This window comes from Tamandua tetradactyla, chromosome 3, assembly GCF_023851605.1.
Source record: "Tamandua tetradactyla isolate mTamTet1 chromosome 3, mTamTet1.pri, whole genome shotgun sequence".
NCBI lineage: Eukaryota > Metazoa > Chordata > Mammalia > Pilosa > Myrmecophagidae > Tamandua > Tamandua tetradactyla.
In genome coordinates, this window is record NC_135329.1 from 184,742,032 (window position 1) to 184,761,356 (window position 19,325).

General features: G+C 36.9%; 1 protein-coding gene and 1 long non-coding RNA gene across 2 annotated transcripts in view; both read left to right on the forward strand.

The window, feature by feature from the left end:
- The first annotated feature begins 260 nt into the window (after nt 1-260).
- LOC143676522 (uncharacterized) lies at nt 261-4,231 on the forward strand. The gene is made up of 3 exons (XR_013172144.1): nt 261-371; nt 1,595-1,663; nt 4,074-4,231. It is a non-coding gene; the product is annotated as an uncharacterized LOC143676522 (long non-coding RNA).
- A 3,863-nt stretch (nt 4,232-8,094) lies between these two features.
- MAP2 (microtubule associated protein 2) overlaps nt 8,095-19,325 on the forward strand; it is a 331,538-nt gene continuing 320,307 nt past the window's right edge. Inside the window, exon 1 of the mRNA XM_077154924.1 lies at nt 8,095-8,550. The gene's annotated coding sequence lies outside the window, so the exon portion shown is untranslated. The remainder of the gene's footprint in view (nt 8,551-19,325) is intronic.

Genomic DNA, 19,325 nt, shown 5'->3' on the forward strand with positions numbered 1-19,325 from the left:
TTCTGTCTATACTAATTTCTGATTTTTGAATAAATTTTCCCATTCATTTATTTGTATCCTATGGCATATATTTCTTAAAGAAACCTCAAAACTGTTTAAGGTTTATAATATATTCAATTATATATATATACACACACACACAAACACACATAAAGCATAGGCTAGCTTTGAGTGGGAGAAAAGAGGTGATATCTGAAATGGAATTTGAAAGACAAAGGTGTCCATTTGGTTGGCATGGAGACAAAGACATTACAAGAAGAAGTCAGAGCATGTTCAAAGGCGTAATTTTTAAAAACAGCATGCATGTTGTTAAGTTACAAGTTCATTTTTTTATTAGAAGAAGCAGATGGAGAGAGGAGATATTTTCAGAGGTAAACAGAGACCAACTTGCTAAACCAAGATAAGGAGCTTGCAACAGAAATTTAATTATTAATTTTAACAGCAATATGAAATTTGCAATTTAGAAAAAAACTGCATTAGGAGCAATATAGTTAATAATTTTGAGGGTGGAAGAGGTAAGAATCTGGAATATTAATTCAATGGCTGTTGAAATATTCTAAACCAATATGATAAAGAAACAAAGGCATGTGTCAGGCACAATGCTAGGAGCTTTTGAATGTATTGTTTCATACAGCACTCTTTTCTAACCACACTGGTTTCTTCCTAGCCCCATGAAACATTTCTATAATTTACTAATACCTCTCATCTTCTCTAGAATAGCCCACCTGTCTTCTTGTCCTTTTTGTTCAAACCCTTCCCATCCTCCAAATCAGGGCCCAAGTCCCACTTCCTATAGGAAGCCTTCCCTTACCACTCCTGCCATTATGAGTTGCTCTCTTCTCTAAATCAAATCTATATCATACCATTAAGCAATTCAATGTCGTTTCATCTGTTTATCTTATCTCCACAGCAAGAGCATAAGCTACTTGAGTAGAACCATGTATATTCTTTAGGTGTTCTTCCCAATCCCTCCTCACAGGAGTTAACATTAATAATACATTGAAAAAAATCTGTGTCCTTTGATCCCAAAGAAAAAAATCAATTGAATTTTTAATTAGTTACTAATAGTAGTTCCTGCTAAAAGACTAGAAATAACAATGACTTTAATAAGGTAAAAATTAATTTCTCTATCACTGAAAAAATGTTGAAGTAATCCAAATAGGGAGGGATGGCAGCTTCTTTGATATCAAGGACGCTTTCTGTTTCCTGAGTTTTAGCAGATAGTTCATATACTCATTTTCTTTGTAGTCGAAGGTGGCTGCTGGAGGTCCAGCTATCACAACCTGGTAGGAAGCTGACAATAGGAGCACTGGGCAAAAATATCACATGATAGTTATCTGTCTCACCTTTGGGAGTTTTCCTGGACTTCCCACCTAAAAACTTCTGGTAAAATTTCTTAGTTCTCCTCTAGCTGCAAGATTCAGGGAAACATACTCTTTTAACTGGGCACCAAAAATCCTCAAATAAAATGAAAAGTCTTACTAAGGAAAAAAGGTTGAGCGGCTATTAAATAGGCATTTAACAGTCTCTGCTACAAGTGCTTGCTGCAATTCAGTATTTTTATATTTATGTTTTATGTTCAATTAACCCACAGAGCATCATGTTCAAGAATATGGGCCTTAGAGCAAGACTGTATCTGTATACCAGCTCCAGTTCTTATCAGGTATGCAAACTCAGGCAAGTAATTTATCCACCTAAGTCACAGTTTCCTCATCAGTGGGGTAATAATATTACCTACATCATGGTGGTTGTAAGAATTAAATGAGTTAATATATGAAATCTCTCAAACTAATATCTTGCATAGAGTAAGCACTATGTACTTGTTTGCCATAATAGTTACACATGCTCTGTGAAGGGAGGCCTAATCACATTTTTTTTTTGTATGCTGTATGGCAGGGGTCACATTTCAATCTTTTGCCATGTGAGTATCCCATTTATTGCAGTACCATCTGTTGAATTTTGTTTGTTTGTTTTCTCTTTGTTTGCTTGTTTGTTTGTTTTTGGGAAGTGCATGGGCTGGAAACTGAACCCAGGTCCCCTGCAAAGCAGCCAAGAATTCTACCACTGAACTACCCTGCACCCCGCCAATCACATTTTGAGTGGCAGGATCCAAACGTGGTGCTTCTAACTCCACGCTCAGAACTCTCCACACCACCACTGACTGAATACTAAGAGAAGGGGTACAAAGAAAGGATCACAGAAAAAGACAGTAGAGCCCAAATAAAAGCTTCACACCTTTGCCATTTCCTTTGGGTTACTGCTTTCCACGCCTGAGTGGTCTGTGACTTTAAATATTTAATAAAGCTTCATGCAGTTCCTGACTCTTGTGTAAGTATGAGAAGGGAACACCTCAATCTGTCATGTAAAACATTTTTGTATATGAGATCACCTAAGTACTTTAAACTACATTTCAAATTTTTCCTAATAAATAAAGCTTTTGCTCTATGACTAGAGTAATCTAGGCATCTTTTGTTTGATGCCTAGAGTAAATTTCAAAGCTTCAAATTGCTTTTACATATTAATCATAATACAGATAGCTTCACATTTAGACAATTACAGCATTCTCTGTTCCCACTTAAGGTGACCTGGCATGGCTAGCTGGTTAGTTTGCTCCTTATCTGATTGGGGCCTTGTCAGAAATTCTCACTTTTTATACCTGCCAACTGAGGGAATGCCAACTCAGCTTACTGACTCATGGCACTGGAATGAAACCAATAATTAAGCCTGAAACTCAAAGTCCTGTTGACAACAATGGCATCACAGACTCACAGTTCAGAGACGTCTTCAAGTTGTGGCTAGAACATTATCTTGAATGTAAATTGTTGAGACATTTCTTTCTTGAATTGGAGCAATGATTTGTTTTTAAAGTATGAATTTCAGCAACTCCTTTAGCCTCACCTATAACATTGTATTGAAAATATTATAGCTGTGTATTCCAGACAAATGGTTATAACTTTTTAAGAAGTGAAAAGTCAATTATCTTAGTCTCTTGTGAAGACAGAGGAACTATAGAGTAAACCAAAATCTGTGGACCTGCCCAAATGTTTATTCTTGAGAAAGAAAACAGCCATACTGAGAAGTAATACAAGCATGTAGCAGAGATTGCTGACACTTCCAACTCAAGGCATAGTCATTTAACAAGTACAGCTATGAACAGTCTAATACCATCTCTTCCCTTTTTCTTTAAAAATCTGGACATGACACAGCATTATTTTGAATATTTTTTCCTTTTAAGTGACATGAAGATGATAAAAATGTATCACTATTTGAAACTATTTTTAAATTATCTGACTGGTGATAAAATACTATATATACAATAATGATAAATACTATAAGAATTATAGACCAAAAGCAGTCATTTTGTAGCTTGCATTGCTGTGGAAGGGTTTACAGTCTTTGTCAAAGTTAGAAGAGTATTGTTTTTCAATACTCTTGTAGGGTGCCAAAGGGTGGAATGGGTGGAGGTGTCCTTCGTTCATAAGAAGTGTGAGTCGAATAAATTCAGGCAGATGATTCAGAGGTAGAAATACTCTCGCAGGTGCTCATTATAGGTCCTCTCCTCTCATGTTTACATACACATGAATGATCTTCATTACATTTAGCATCTCCATATTCACTTCTACTCACCTGATATTCTTTTGCCTGGCTCTTGCGTACCTTGGCCAGATTCAGGAGTTCACAAACCACAGAGGGAGAGAGTTCTGGAGTTGTCCTTGGTTCAAGGCCAACAGCTAGAAGAATGATACTAATATTGAATTAAATTTTATAGCAGACACTTACTGCAAAATGAAAAGCAGCATATTATTATGGAAATATAAATAGTGTAGTCTATCTGATGCTATTAAATGTTTAAGAAAAATGTATTCAATTAATAAAAAGCTCTGTAGAAGAAGTCAGGAAATATGTACTCTTACTGCAAAATCTTCACTAATTAGCTATGTGAACTTGTCTGACCACTTACCATCTCAGCAAATGGGTGTACTTTTATGAGGCTTATCTAACTGGATATTCGTTTATATTTTATGAAATAGAGTAGAAACTGTATTTACCAGTGCTTTCCCATCTCTCTGTAGGTCATACCATCATGCTTGTGAGTGGCAGGCTCCTGTCTCAGACGCTTGTACAATTTGCCTACTGACTGGTTCTTCAGTCTCTTTATGCCCTGGGCCTTGGTATCATAACTCCATACCTTAAACAATCATTTTATAAATTGATGGAAATATACATAGAAAAAGAGAACTGTTTTTTCAAACTGTTGAGTGCTTTGAAAGGATTTCATAGATGCAAACTTATCAAAATTTTTAGTCAAATCAGGTGTATTAAGAAAACTAAAAAAGTACAGGTGATCATAAAAATATAAAAGAAAAGAAAACTACAATTATCTGGCTTTATAAGAGTCTTTTAATTGAATCCGTAAACTAGATACAATGAATTTTAGATGTAGTTTGAGCAATAAGATGAAATTTAAAGCAGGGAATCCATCATGAAACAAAAGACCTTGGCACAACATCAAAATATTGGCAAATTAATGTGTATTTTTATAAACTATTTATATAAGAATAAATTGTTTAATGTAAACATGTACCATTTGTATGCTTCTGCAAACAAACCCCTTTTTTAAAACTAACCAATCATTAAAGAATTTTACAGGTCTTAAAGCCTTATACAAATTTAAGCTACACATACCCATGTCTGTATTACCAATGATTGACTAATTCAATAAAAGAATAATTCACTGAAAATCAATGAAGAATTTATTGGCATACAATGGGTTCTGAAGCCAGAAAGATAAGCCCCATTTCTTGAAAGAAGAGCATACAAAACTTCAGTGGTCATAAACTGGAATTGTGACCTAAAGCCTTCCTTAAATTCATGGTTTTACCAGGACTTGATCTGATATATTAGATTGATAGGTTAGATAGATGATAGATTAGATAGATGATAGATAGAGTTCTAGTTTGCTAGCTGCTGGAATGCAACACACCAGAGACGGATTGGCTTTTAGTAAAAGGGGATTTATTTAGTTAACTATAGTTCTTCAGAAGAAAGGCAGCTAAATTTCAACTGAGGTTCTTTCCTACATGGAAAGCACAGGGTGATCTCTGCTGGCCTTCTCTCCAGGCCTCTGGGTTCCAACAGCTTTCCCTGGGGTGATTCCTTTCTGCATCTTTAAAGGCCTGGGCTGAGTTTGAGTGCTGAGATGAGGTATACTGAGCTGCTTGGGCTGTGCTACGTTGAGCTCTCTCATTTAAGCACCAGCCAATTAAATCAAACATCATTCATTGCAGCAGGCACGCCTCCTAGGCAACAGCAGATATAATGAGCAACAGATGAGGTTCAGGTACCATTGGCTCATGTCCACAGCAACAGAACTAGGCACCTTCATCTGGCCAAGTTGACACCTGAACCTAACTACCACAGACAGATAGATAGACAGATAGATGTAGAGATGTGTGTATGTAAATATTATATACACATATACACATATTATATGTAATATATATGTGTATGTATGAAATATTTAGATATATACATGCATCATGATTTTCATATACACATAAAATATATATTTAGCACACATGCTACCTGCCTATAAATATATAGTCACACAGGTCTATAGAACTCTGAACGCTTTATTTGCCCCTTGATCTTGCTTCTTTCTATTCACTGAATTCCTAGCCAACAGCATCAAGTTTCAGAAATTAAATTATTTAAAAGAAAACTTCACACCTAGCTCACACCTTCTTATCAATTTTTTGTGGCAGCAGGCTCTGAAACTTTACTCCTGACATTCAGAAAGCCTTATTGCTACTCTTACATGGTAGAACTTAACAACTGAGCAATGGACTCTACATTTTCAGAACACTTCGAATTGACTAATTAATCTACATACTATCCTTGTGAAGTGAAGAATTGTAATTTTCAGTCTTTGTTCGGATTAGATAACTGAGCCTCGAAATATCTAATAACTTATTACAACACTATTATTTACAGAGGGAGAACTACACAGTAAAGATGAAATAATAGTTCAATAAACAATTACTGGGCACCAATTATGTGCCTTGCATACAAAGCAGTAGTCTCTTCCCTTAATGTTCTTATAGTATAATGCTATATGAACGAAGTGAGATTTGTTTGAAATACAGAGGAGATACAGGGACAGGAACAACTATCATTTGTGGGGAGAAGTAGAAAATGTCTCCCTGATATAACAGTGATGTAGCATCTTGAAGAGCAGGATTTCATTCAGAAGACAAAGAGAAGGATGTTCCTTTGAAACCACAGTTTCACACGAACCTACAGGAGTGTGAAATGCCTTTTTCAGCTAAACACAATTATATCAGTACCATTTAAGCGGGTGCATGGGTGGTTCAGTGGTAGACTGCTCGCCTTCCATGTGGGAGACCTGGGTTTGATTCCCAGACCATGCACCAATCCCCACCCCCCAAAAAAAAGTTGAGAAAAAAAATAATAAATTATATTTGCACCGTAGGACCAAATGAACCCCAAAGTTTCGGTAGGAAGTTTAAGAGGTATACTGGAGGTCTCCAGGAACAAGTTAAACAGAGATTTGTTTGAATGATGTTGTAACATTTGCACTCTAGAAGATTTTCTCTAAATATAAATACTGGTTGCATACATTAATTTGAACAATAAGAAGAATAAATTGAAGAAAAGCATGACTTAGGTTAAGCTGTAGCACTGAGAAAGGAGAGATGGAGTGAAGCAAGTTACGGTGTGATGGGATCACAGGCTCAGGCACAACAGCAACTTTCAACAAATGACCACTTTATCACTTACATGGCACAAAGGGTCCAAAAAAGCAGGTGAGGAGATCCCACTGTGATCGGTCTCCCAGCAAAGCCAACTGCTCCATGTGCCCCACTTCCTGTCAGAGAGGAGAGACCAATCTGTGCTGCCCTAGAACTGAATTTTACATACTCCAGGGAGGAGAAAGGGGCCTTGCCACTGAGAGTTCCTGCCCTGGAAAACAGCTGGAACTGCTTGCTTCTGGTTTCCGTTTAGCTTTTGGATTAAGGAAGAGTCAAGCCATTCCATTAGACTTAATGTCTCCCTGGGCTGTGGAATGGAAACATGCCGAAACACCTGCATATAATTCAAAAGGGAGAGATGGGAGGTGAGGGCTGGGAGATGGCCCCTACGTGTGACCCTGACTTCCCTAGCAAATGGTGGTAGTTTCAAGTCTTATTTTACTAGTACCTGGGGACTGTCCTTCGCTACTGGCTTCCCGCAATATGCCATGCGTTTCCTCCTCAGGATACTTGCAGTTTTAATTTGGGGGCAAGGTAGTGTATATTAGTATATGCCCAGTTTACCCGACTGCCGGATGTTCGAATGGACTAAGTATAGATTTAGAAATCTCATAAGCCAATATTTTGGCTGAAGATATTCTTATCCAAAGTGAGAATACTGCCTACCTCTTAAACCTGGAGTCTAGGGTAAAATCAAATTTGTAGAATCAATATGACTTCTCTTCCAAATTAACCCAGACCAAGGCAGACTAAACAGTGGAACTGCAGAGGGAAAAAGCTGCAGCCCCAGGGTTCTTGATTCTGCCTCACCTCAGAAGAGAGAAAGGCAGTACAGACTCAAGAGAGATTGTTAAATTGCTCCTTAACCACATAACTCCATAAACACAGCTAGAGAGAGCAATTATTTACCTCATGTGTTTCTAAAAACTTTTGCTTTTTTTTTTTTTCTTGTTTGAAATGAACGGTATTCTTTTCAGGCAAAAATTTGGAAAAGACCGGTAAATAATTTGCATTTTCTCATTTAGAGTAAAATGTCAGACCGGTACAAATAAATTAGGAAATCATGAGGGAAAAATGGAAAGGTTTTAAGAAATTACGTCTCCAATAAGTCAACAAGTATACAAGCCAATGTACTTGTACTCAGAGAGTACTTCTTAATTCCTGTCAAAAATGTTAGTTTAGGGCGGACCACGGTGGCTCAGCAGGCAAGAATGCATGCCAGAGGACCCGGGTTCGATTCCTGGTGCCTGCCCATGCAAAAAAAAAAAAAAAGTTAGCTTAAATATAAGCGCAGGCGATGCGCCCTAGACTAGAAATCAAGATGGCGGAGGAAGAGGCTTCCCGGCGCTACCCACGCACAGGAGCTTTGAGGGAACAGCGAGAACTGGCAGAGACATCGTACTCAAAGCCTCAGAAAAAACAATTAAAGGGCTCCATTACCAGGGAGAGCACTAAATTAAAACAACTTAGAAGCTTTATAAATTTCGGAGCAGGCTGACTGGACCGACCCCCACCCCCTGACCCCTGAGAAATTGGAAAAGAACTACGGGACATCAGGAAAATGGTAGACGAGCACAGAGGATATCAATAGAGGGATACAAATTACTAAAAGGAACCAAAGAATTCTATATCCAGCAAAACTGTCTTTCAAAAATGAGAGGGAGATTAAGACAGTCCCTGAAAAACAAAAGCTGAGGGAGTTCATCCGGTAGCTCCGTCCTACCGGAGACTCGAGAAACGGACGGAAGCCTCGGAAGAAATAAAGGTCACTGGTGAGGTAAGGACATGGGCAAATATAAATGTGTTTTTGATTTGTAACTCTTATTTTTTACTTCCTACAGAATCTAAAGGGCAAAGGCATAAAACATAACGATAAATCAGTGGTTTAGGACTCGTAATGAATAAATATGTAATTTGTGACTGGCGCTATCTAGAGGTGGGGGTGGGGTGCAGAGGGGGTTAGGAGCACAGTTTGTCTAACCTGTTGAGGTTGATATCAAAGCAAATGAGATTGTTACAGATTTATGATGTTAAATTCATGTCTCATGGTTACTAAGGAAACAATATGAAAGCAAGTAGAGGAGGGTTGCCAGGGGTGGGTGGCGGGGGAATGGGGAGTTAATGTCTAATGGGTGTGGTTTCTGTTTGGAGAGATGAGACAGTTTTAATAATGGAAGGCGGTGAGGGTAATGCATCATTGTGAATGTAATCCATTCCTTGGAATGGTACGCTTGGAAGTGGTTGAGATAGAAAAGTTTGTGTTGTGGATATGTGCCTATAATTTTTTTTTTTTTTTGAGAGCAGCTAAAGAGACAGTGGCAATTAAATGCAATATATGATCCTGAATGGGATTTTTTTTAGTTTTCTTGGCTGCTCAGTGGGTAGGCTTAAAAAATAGGAATTTATGAACTCAGGGTTTGAGGACTGGAAAATATCCAGATCAAGTCATCATCAAGGCCAGGCTTTCTCCTTGACCACTGTGGTGTTCTGGGGCTGGCTGCTGGAGATCCCTGGTCTTTGGCTTTTCACATGGCAAGGCACGTGACTTCGTCACCAAGTCTTTCCTTTCTCCTCTGTGTTCCATTGATATTCAGACTCTGGCTGCCCCCTCTTTGGCTTTCCATCTGTCAGAGTTTCATTCTGCTTATTAAGGACTCCAGTAAAAAGATTAAGACCCATCCTGATTGAGTTGGGTCACTTCCAATGGGTTTATAAGTTTAACAACATGTTTTCTGGGATACACAGCTCCAAATAACCACAGGATCTAGCATGGGAGAAAAGGATCAAAAGAATATTTATCAGGCAGGTGAAAAAAAATGTAAGCCTTATATCAGTGTTAAATTTCTTGAACTTGGTAACTGCACATAAGGTGGTTACATAAGTGAATATTCTTATTCTTAGGAAATGTGCATGGCGGTATTAAGTGTTCAAGGAGTGTGACTTATACAACCTACACCTAAGTGTTTAGAAATCGGATTGATAGATATATATACACGGATAGATAGATGGGTAGAGAGAATGATATGGCAAATGTGGCAAAATGTTTAAATAAGGGTATCTGGGTGTCTGGAGGATTATGGGTATGGTGAAGTTTTCCATATAGGATTTGTATTATTTTTTGTAAGGTCCTTTTTTTTTTTTTTGCAATTTTGAAAGTATTTAAAAATTAAAAGTTCTAAAAACATACGTAAATAAAAATAGGGGATGTTTCTGGAAAAAAAATTTTAATTTTATTTTTGAAAAGAAAAAACCCATTGTTACAAAGGGATAATGCAAAAGGATACCTTATGTATCCTGTGGGAAGCAATACCTTGTAAATTAAACACAATTTTGAAATATTCAAATTTTAATACTAATTCTATTTTTAATCCATTATGATTTGAGACCTGAAGTGAAAATATTTAATAGTCAATTATTTTCCCCTAACTTTTTATTAAAGTCTAAGGTAGAAAACTTAGAGGAGAGTAGTGTTCATCCAGCAATGATAAGAGGAAGAAGGTTGGTTGAAGAGCATCCTATGTGTCTTCATTTCACCTTTCTCCACAGGGGACATATTTGCCCTAGAGGTCTCCAGAGGAAATACAGACTCATTTTCCCATCTGACTGATGTCCCAGAAAATTGCCATTCTTATCAGATTCTATGTAAGATCTGCACTATAAGAACCAAACTAAGAATTTTTAGCCGTTCAGGAGGCTCTCAAGTGTAATGCTGTGAACACTTTGGTGAGACAGAACAGCTTACTGGTGGCAGGCATAGAGCAGGGACTGTGTCCCAGGTCCAGGTTCTCTCCTTGCCTTCCTTAGTAGAAACGTAGACATATGCTACTTATCCCAGGCATGTCTCAGTTTCTTCCTCTGGAAAAAGTGTGAGAATTATAGTTACTTACCTGTTAGGGATTTTATAACATTTATTAATGTCTCAAAACTCTGTAAATAAAAATAAATTCTGCACAGATGTTAATTACTTTTATTCAAAGAACAGCCTCACAGCTATTCTATTGCCAGATGCAATAGAAGGTGGTGAACAGGTTTCCAACCTTTCTCATGGAGGTCAGATAGCAATTAGTAAGAAGAATAGTCGAGAAAAATGAAGCAGTTAACCAAGATCTTAAAATGAAGGCATTATTTAATAGAGCTGAAGGAAGCAGGCATCTACTGGAAATGAATGTGGCATGACGGAAAATAATTGGAAAATTGAATCGTCTATGGCAGTATTTCATAAAAGGAGAAAATACCTTTGACACTACCTGAATCTGAGTGGAATAGACAAGTTTTGAGAATATTGCTATACTTTGTATAATCAAACTGAGACTCATTCACTTAAAAGTGTGTCCACCACACACTGTCCTTTTCTTATATTTAGATCCTTAAGTAGGTTGAGATGTGAAAACTAGTAAATCCTTACAGATTGCAGAAGAATCATTGGTCAAATTAGAGAATTCCCAGAATCGCTTTTCCCTGTTATTTTGTAATTGAGAAAGTAGGAAATTGTCTCAATAACATTTGAAAGACTGATATTTTTTGAAGATACCATGGTCACTTTCCTATGATTTCTATGATTGTATCCATTTTCTTGTGGCTTCTGTTGATACTGCACTTTTTGGCTATACCTGGGGAAGCCTGAGGAAGACATGTCCTTGACTCTTCCTGACAAATTTTGCATAATGTGACCAGATAAATCAGGTGACCTGGCTCTTCAAAGACTTCTAGATCGAGAAAGATAGCTTGAGTAGAGAGTCAAGGGATTCTAAAGTCTACTCCATTCTAAAGTTGCAAGATTCCTAGACACTCACAGATTGCAGATTATGTACTTCATCTTTTGCCCTGCTTCATAACACTGCCGAAAGATGACTTGGCCATTTCAGTGCTACAAGCTGCTGTAATAGTCTCAGGGCAGAAATATTAAGAAAAGTGCACTTGAGTTGTGTGTGGGTGAGCTACGAAATAGGTGGCTCAGCTGGAAGTCTTAAAAACTTGCTGCCAGGGTCAGGGCTTGAGAAAAACACTTAATTTATGCATCTGAGTTGTACTTGACAATTGTTTATATTTTTGAGATCAGATTTAGCATGAATCAAATTTGTTCTATATGGCATGCATGACCATGATTGTTTTCCCATTCCATCTCAGAAAAAACCCAAGTTGAGTTGGCATTTTCATCACATTTTCTTCACTGAGGAAACAGGTTCAGAGAAGTTAAGCACCCCAAGATAATTTAGCAAAGAGAATGCCTTGGGCTTCAATTCTGTATCCCCTGGCTTCCTGTTATGATTATCTAAAAAGACTTTATGAAAGGCAAGTGTGCCACTTCTTGATGGGCCAGCCTCAGATCACAGGAATGTACCAAGGCACACCCAAGCTCCAGCAGTAACAAGGCTATAGGAACAGACTCAAATGGTGCTAAGTAGCCATAACTGAAAGATGAGAAAGGATACCAGATCATCACAGTTAGGAAAACTTGGGGCTTACCCACTCTTACAACCAAAATTTGTAGCAAATCTAATAAGTATCATCTCTACTAAGTCTAGGGCTTGACATGACATTCAAGAGAGACTAGGTCCTTTCCCTCAAGAGTTTAACCATCTAATAGGAGAGAGAATTATGAAACAAATAAGTTCCCAATCATTTAACTACAAGGAGGAATATTGCTAAAATGAATGTAAAAGCTTCTTTACCATAATACCCAGTACGTGTAAAATAAGCTGCTGCTTTTTTTCGGGGTACTAGTATTGTTGATGTTATTGTTTTAGTAATATTGTTTTTAATTTAAAAGAGCGAATTCAGCTAATGGTCTGTACCTCCATAGCTGAATGGGTTGGCTTGTAGCTTTTCCCCTGGAATTTCACAGTTCCCAGGGTTTCCAGTGAATTTTAAAGACTCTGTATAAAAGGAAGATAGGAATAGGTATATATTTGCTATGAGGAAATAGTAAAGTGGATGCCAAGGAAGTAGTCTGAAGGGTTGAGTCAGGTATAAGAGGAATATGTACCTGTCCTGCGGCAGGGTTCTATACCCCAGCATCAGGTCCCTGACAACCCTAACTCTGACCAAGAATGAAAGGACTTTTCCTGAGCGCACAGGTAAAATGAAATCTGCAGGTTGATCTCACCTGCATCTTCAAATGAAAGTCTCTTCAAATGCCCCCAGAGACCATCCAAGGCCCCTCTACTATCTCAGCACTTTAATTTGATAATTGTAACTATTGCTTAGCATTTGGAGATATTAAGTGTAGCAACTGAGGAGTCTTTATTTGTACATAATACCTTATTTCTAGAATATTCTCCCTGTGAGTTTTAAAGGATCTCTAGAATTAAGCTGTCTCTTCATTCAGGGCATAAGAGCATTATACGCAGCACATTGCCCTAGGCAGTTTGGATAATGGGGCAGAACGGCAACATAATGCGATATTATAGCAACTCCTAACCCATTCCACACCTCACTGGCCCCATTAATTAGTCAGTAAAGCCTTGTGGCTCTATAATGGGAGCTTATGCAGTAGAACAGTGAGCAGGACATTGTAAAAGAAAACCTAGGAGTTGAACTAGAGCAGATGTTGTGGATCCTAACATTTTTAATAGGTTAATTGAATCTGCAATCTGATCTTTGTTTTGTCTCAGCTCCTTGCTTTTCTGAATCACTTCTCCTTTTCAAGTTGTTTATACAAAAATAATTGAGGCCTTCATGCTAAAATGAGACAAAGAAAATTTTCAAAGTTAAGTTTTAAAAAGAGGGAAGTAGAATAAGTGAAAATAAAGTTCATCATATGAAATTTAGTCTCCTGTGTTACTCACCTCTTATCCTAAACTCTTGGATTTCTCGGATATGTATCTGTAAGTGTGACGTTAATCAGAATTATTTCCTTCCTCTTTTAGTTCTACCATTCCTTTTATTCTTTGAATTTTTCAGCAGTCTCTGATGATATTCATCTCCTTTTTAAACCTAATAACCATATGAGAAAACTTAAAATACGATGCCTTCAGCCGTTGTCCATGATCCTAAATTGATTATACATGAAAAGTCAAATATCACAGTTCAGCATGTACTTTTTAGGACCTAAATGGTGTGGCAACTGAATGGAGAATAATGTATTCATAATTTACTGAAAATTGTTTTCTGTGATGGTTATATGTAGTATTCTAGACGAGAAGGACATATGGTGCTACTCTTCCAAGAAGACAGGACACAGAGAAGAATCTTCCACAGGAACAATGTGGTTATTGAGAAGAAGGAAGCACATGTAGAGGGAGCTAGCAAGATGTAGATTAACTTTCTACCCCTTCTGTGACTCTCTCAGGTCTTCAGTAACATTTCTAAATTTGTAATTTTTGTTGTTTTAGAAACTAGTTAGAGTGGAGCTAAGGTAGCAAAGAGACATCCTGAATTAGGAGTTCCATGAAAATGTAAACAGGAATTTCCAAAAAGTAGGTGAGGTGGAGAGAGTGGGGACTTTGAACAGCCTCAGGCCATGTTCAGTTAGTTCTCAGTGGACAAGGAGCTCTGCTTGAAAGTAAATGTAGGACATATTGCAATAGGAAAATAAGCAGAATATTAGATTATGATTTGAGTTGTACTACACAGGTAGAAGCTGGAAATTTTTTCCTAGTGGATTATCTAAGAGAAAATGCATTTTTGTACTTCTCCTGGAAAATGAATGAAGGGAAAGGAAATGGACCTTATGATGTAGACTATCAAAGGTATAAAGTTGAAACCAAAAATATCTCTTTTAACATTACTGTACTCTGCTTATAATTAACTTAATGACTCACCTCCAAAAATGACAGATGTTCACATTTTACCCTTCAATAATGATGTGGTTAAGTAATTTCACTTAATTTACTCCCTAAATTAATTTATTACTCTGTTGTACATTTTTTAATAACCAAATTCCAAATTTCATAATATAGAATAAGCAAAAGAGAATTTTGAAGGTAAAGATGAAGCAGATAAAGCATAAGAAATGAAATAGAAAAAAAAGTAAATGAGAATGGGAAAGGACAAATGCAAGAGAGTAATGAGCAATTGTGAAGTAGAGTAAAAGACATTTGAGACTCATGAACTATCCATTTCCCAGACTCCTTGCAGTTAGGTATAGACCATTTGACTAGTTTTGACCAATGAAACATGAGGGAAGTGAAATGCTTTATTTACAGACTTTGACAGTTAAGCACTGGAATACCTCTTCTATCTTACTTTTCCACTGCCCAATCAATCTTGATAACTGCATGTTCCACGTTATATAGAAATATAATGCACACCACATAAGCGATTTAGAAATTTTCTAGTAGCCACATTTAAAAGAATTGAAAGAAGAAACAGGTGGGTGCATGGGTGGTTTAGTGGTAGAATGCTCGCCTTTGATGAAGGAGACCTGGGTTCAATTCCTGGACCATGCACCCAAAAACAAAAACAACAACAACAACAACAAAATAAAAGAATAAAATACATTAAAAAAGAAGAAGAAATGGGTGAAGTTCATTCAATAATATATTTTATTCAATCAAATACATCCACCATTTTATTCTTTCACATGTAATCAATATAAAAATAATTATTGATAAGGTAATTCTTTTTTCTTATCAAGTCTGCTAAATTCACCATAATTCACTCTGTGCTTTAGACTTTTGGCACATTTCAATTTGAAATAGACAGACTTTGAGTGTTCAGTAGCCGTATGTAGCTAGTGTCTACCTATTGAACAGCAGAGCTCTAGAAGTCCTTGCTACAAGATGAGGAGCTGCCTCATCCATGTCAGACTTTGAGCAAGAAATAAACTTTTGCTGTATTAAGCAAGCCACCAAGATATTAGGATTTATTTTTTACTTTAGCATAGCCTAGAGTAAAAAATTGTTATAAAAATTGTTATGCTATTATTTCTATATTCTGAGATGCTCTGCTATATGTGTTTAACTTGGTAGTTCCCTCAAACTTTGGGTATCTGTGTGATAGCTGATACTAACAGTTCTGCAGCTCTGAAAGTCAGCATTACTCCATACATCAACTGCTAAAGAATCTGAAAAAGAGATCAGGCTTCAATTAGAGATAAGAATGAAATGGACCTGATTGGGACTAAGTTAATTAAAGCACAGGATAAAAGATGATATTGTCTGTATGTTAAAACCTCAACTACTGTATGCGACCAAAGAAAGAGATGTTTATTTGGTCCGAAATTTAAGTTTTCTGTAGAATATTCTCTAATTTAACCTGTCTGGTCATTTTATTTAAACAACATAATTACTTCAGACCTAGAATAGGGAATGAGATCTTGTCATTTTGTACAGGTTAATGTAATACCCTGATATATTCCAGAGTATTTGGGGAAGAAAATAAAACAGTATTTTCCAAGTCCCCTTAAGGGACTGAGGAAATGTGTTGAACCATTAAACTTCTCCACCTGAAGAATTCCTGATATTGTCTCAAGCATTAGAGACTCCCAGTTTAATAAGCCAAGCCCTCAATCCTAAGTCTTGTCCTTATGAAACTTATTTCTGCAATGGCAAAGCTAAGCCTACCTATAATTACATCTAAGGTCACTCCCAGGGAACTTCTTTTGTTGCTCAGATGTGGCATCTTTCTCTAAGCCAACTCTGCACATAAACTCACTACTCTCGCCCATGTAAGGCATCACTCCCACTGGTTTAGCTCTCTCTGGAAATATGGGACATGACTCCTAGAGATAAACTAGCCCTGGTATTGTGGGATTGTAAATGCCTTCTTGACCAAAAGGGGGAAAATAAATGAAACAAAGTTTTAGTGTATAAGAGATTTCAGATAGAGTCAAGAGGTTGTTCTGGAGGTTACTCTTATGCCAGCTTCAGCCAGATATTGCAAAATTTTGCCATAGTATTCCAAGCCCCAACCAACAGTATTCCTGAAAACCCTAAAGAATATTGGGCTGTATGTAAGCTCCATAAAAGTTTTTCTTAGTAAGTTTATTTTTTCAGAAGTTAAGGCCTCCAGATTGTTTCTATCACAGATAAACCCTGAAACCCAGCGGTACCAGTCTCTCTGAGAACATCAACCAGTTTCATTCCTCTCTACCATAAGATTAACACCCTTTTCCAGCATAAAGAGGTTAAAATGGTCACTTCCCAGATATTCCTAAAGATTGAGAGAAAGACAAATGATAGTGATGCAGTATAACAGGGAAAAAAGGATTTAGTAAATTATTATGACTACTAATTCATTATATAGATTTTCCTTCTATAGTTTTAGTGTATTAAAATAGCCAGAAGGAAATATCTGACATTGTTCAACTGTAATCCAGTAGCCTTGATCTTTGATAATGATTATATAATATATAGCTTTTATCATGTGACTGTATGATTATAAAAATCTTGTGACTAATATTCCATTTATCTAGTGTATGGTAGATGAATAATAAAATAAAGACAAAAAAATTATTGTAAATTTAGGACTAACCAAAAGATGTCCCCCTCTTTCTCTTTAGTTCTGTTGAAGGCCTGCAGTAGACTGGTGTACCAGTGTTGAGCTACATGATGGTATTTGGGTGCTCGTTACCCCCACCAGCCTCATAAACTATTGAAAGGGTACCCTTACATTGCTGAGAAATACCTTGGGGAAATGGTGACCTCCTTCTTGATTCAAATTAATTCCTTGGAGCTTCCCTAGGTTCATATGAAAAACTCACAGAATTCTGCTGCTCCACAAACTCCAATCAAAATGTAATCACCAATCCCCTAATTAAAGACTCACCCCAGAACTTCAGGGCAGATCCCTGAGGACATACAGTTGCGTGGGAAGATGAGTCAAATACCACCAACCGCCCTAATGAGGAAGGTGGACTGGAGAGGTGCAAAGAATCTCTCCTATACCTTTCCCCAAATCTCTTCTCTCTGACTCTCTTCTAACTCTCACACCCTTTTGCTCTTCCTCAGCAGTGGAGATATAAACCAGTTCTTCTAGTTCTTATAATCTCTTCCCCAAAGACTTTAATTGGACACCTACCCAAGGCTCTATTGAAATGGCAATCTTCTGTCTTTTCTCCTTTTCCCACACCCATCTGAGTTCCTACAGGATGTGTGTGTGTGTGTGGGTATGTGTGTGTATGTGTGTGTGTGTGTTGGGAGTGGAGGAGTGAGGAATAAAACTCAGTGTTCCCTCTTTCAGTTTACTGCACGAACGCTTCACATTTTACCCTCTTACATATAATTTCTATAGCCTCATTGCAGATAAAGTAACTTCCATAGTTACCCAAGGCAGATGCACAGTTGAGTTCTTGATGATACTTTTTCTTTATAGCTTTGTAAAAAGACTTGACAACAGCTTCCAGGAAATTGCATCTGATGTTTCAAGGCTAGACCTGGCTGTCAAGCATGCTGAGTCATATCTATTGAGTCAGAAAGCATTATGCTGTAAGGGAATTTTTTTAAAAGATTAGCCAAGATCCTTGCTTTGGGATGAAGAAGACAAGCAGAACTTGCTAGGAAATGACTCTAAAGAGGTAGTAAAGCTCCCTTTTTAAGGGGTTATATTATTGTTATTATTTTCTTCAAGGTCCTATAATTATTGCCTCAAAGTTCAAACAACTTTGAGCTCATCCGCCTGGGAATTAGAAGTTCGTAATTCAAATGAATTTTGTATAAACACAATTAAGGAAGAAAGTAGGAGATGAGGCATGAACGACTTAACTAGGCTTCTGTTGACTCAAAATAAATGTAAAGCTAAGTGCCATAAGATTAAAATTGAAGGCTTCAATATTAACAAAGGTAAAATATCAGCATTAAAGCCATATTCTCATATGTCTCTAATTCTTAGATGTTCACAAAGGAACTGGAGTCTACTAATTTGCTAGAAATGGTAGCCTAGATATGACACCTTTAAGGTTCTAATTTACTTGAAATCCACAAAATAAATGAGCTGGCTCTCATCTTTAGAAGAGGCCATCTATTATAATTTCACCGTGATACATCCACATAGTACAAAAGACTTAAAGGTTCACAATGAAAATAAAAATACATACTAACATGAGCTGACAAGCTAGTTACCTTTTCTTAAGTGACAAATATTCTAAGCTAGTCATACTTCAAAAACTCAGGGGTTCCTGTAATAATTCTGCATTCCCCATAAATTGATCTCAAGAGGAAGACAGCCAAAGAATTTAAAGTCATGATGTAAAAACATTAAAGAAACTATAAGTCAAATAATCAAAATAACAATGCCCACATTCACATTATAATCACACATTTCTGCAATGTATAATACCAAGACAAGATTTTAAATCAATAAAGTAATTTCTGCTATTTTTACCTCTAAATTTCATCACAATTTCACAATTGAGCTTATTTCAATTTTATAAACACTAAGCTTTGCACACAGAGTATATACTGAAAGGTTTTAATTTATGCTGTAAAATGATTTATGTATATTTATGCGTGCTTCTAAAGAACTTACAATAACCAAATAAAATCTTTTGACCAATAAAATATCTCTGGTAGAAACTAAACGTTGATTATATAGTTTTTAAAATTATTTATTACTTTTTAATCCCCTTTGTCTTTCTCCATCTGAATGCAGTAGGATGAAAAGAAGGGTGGA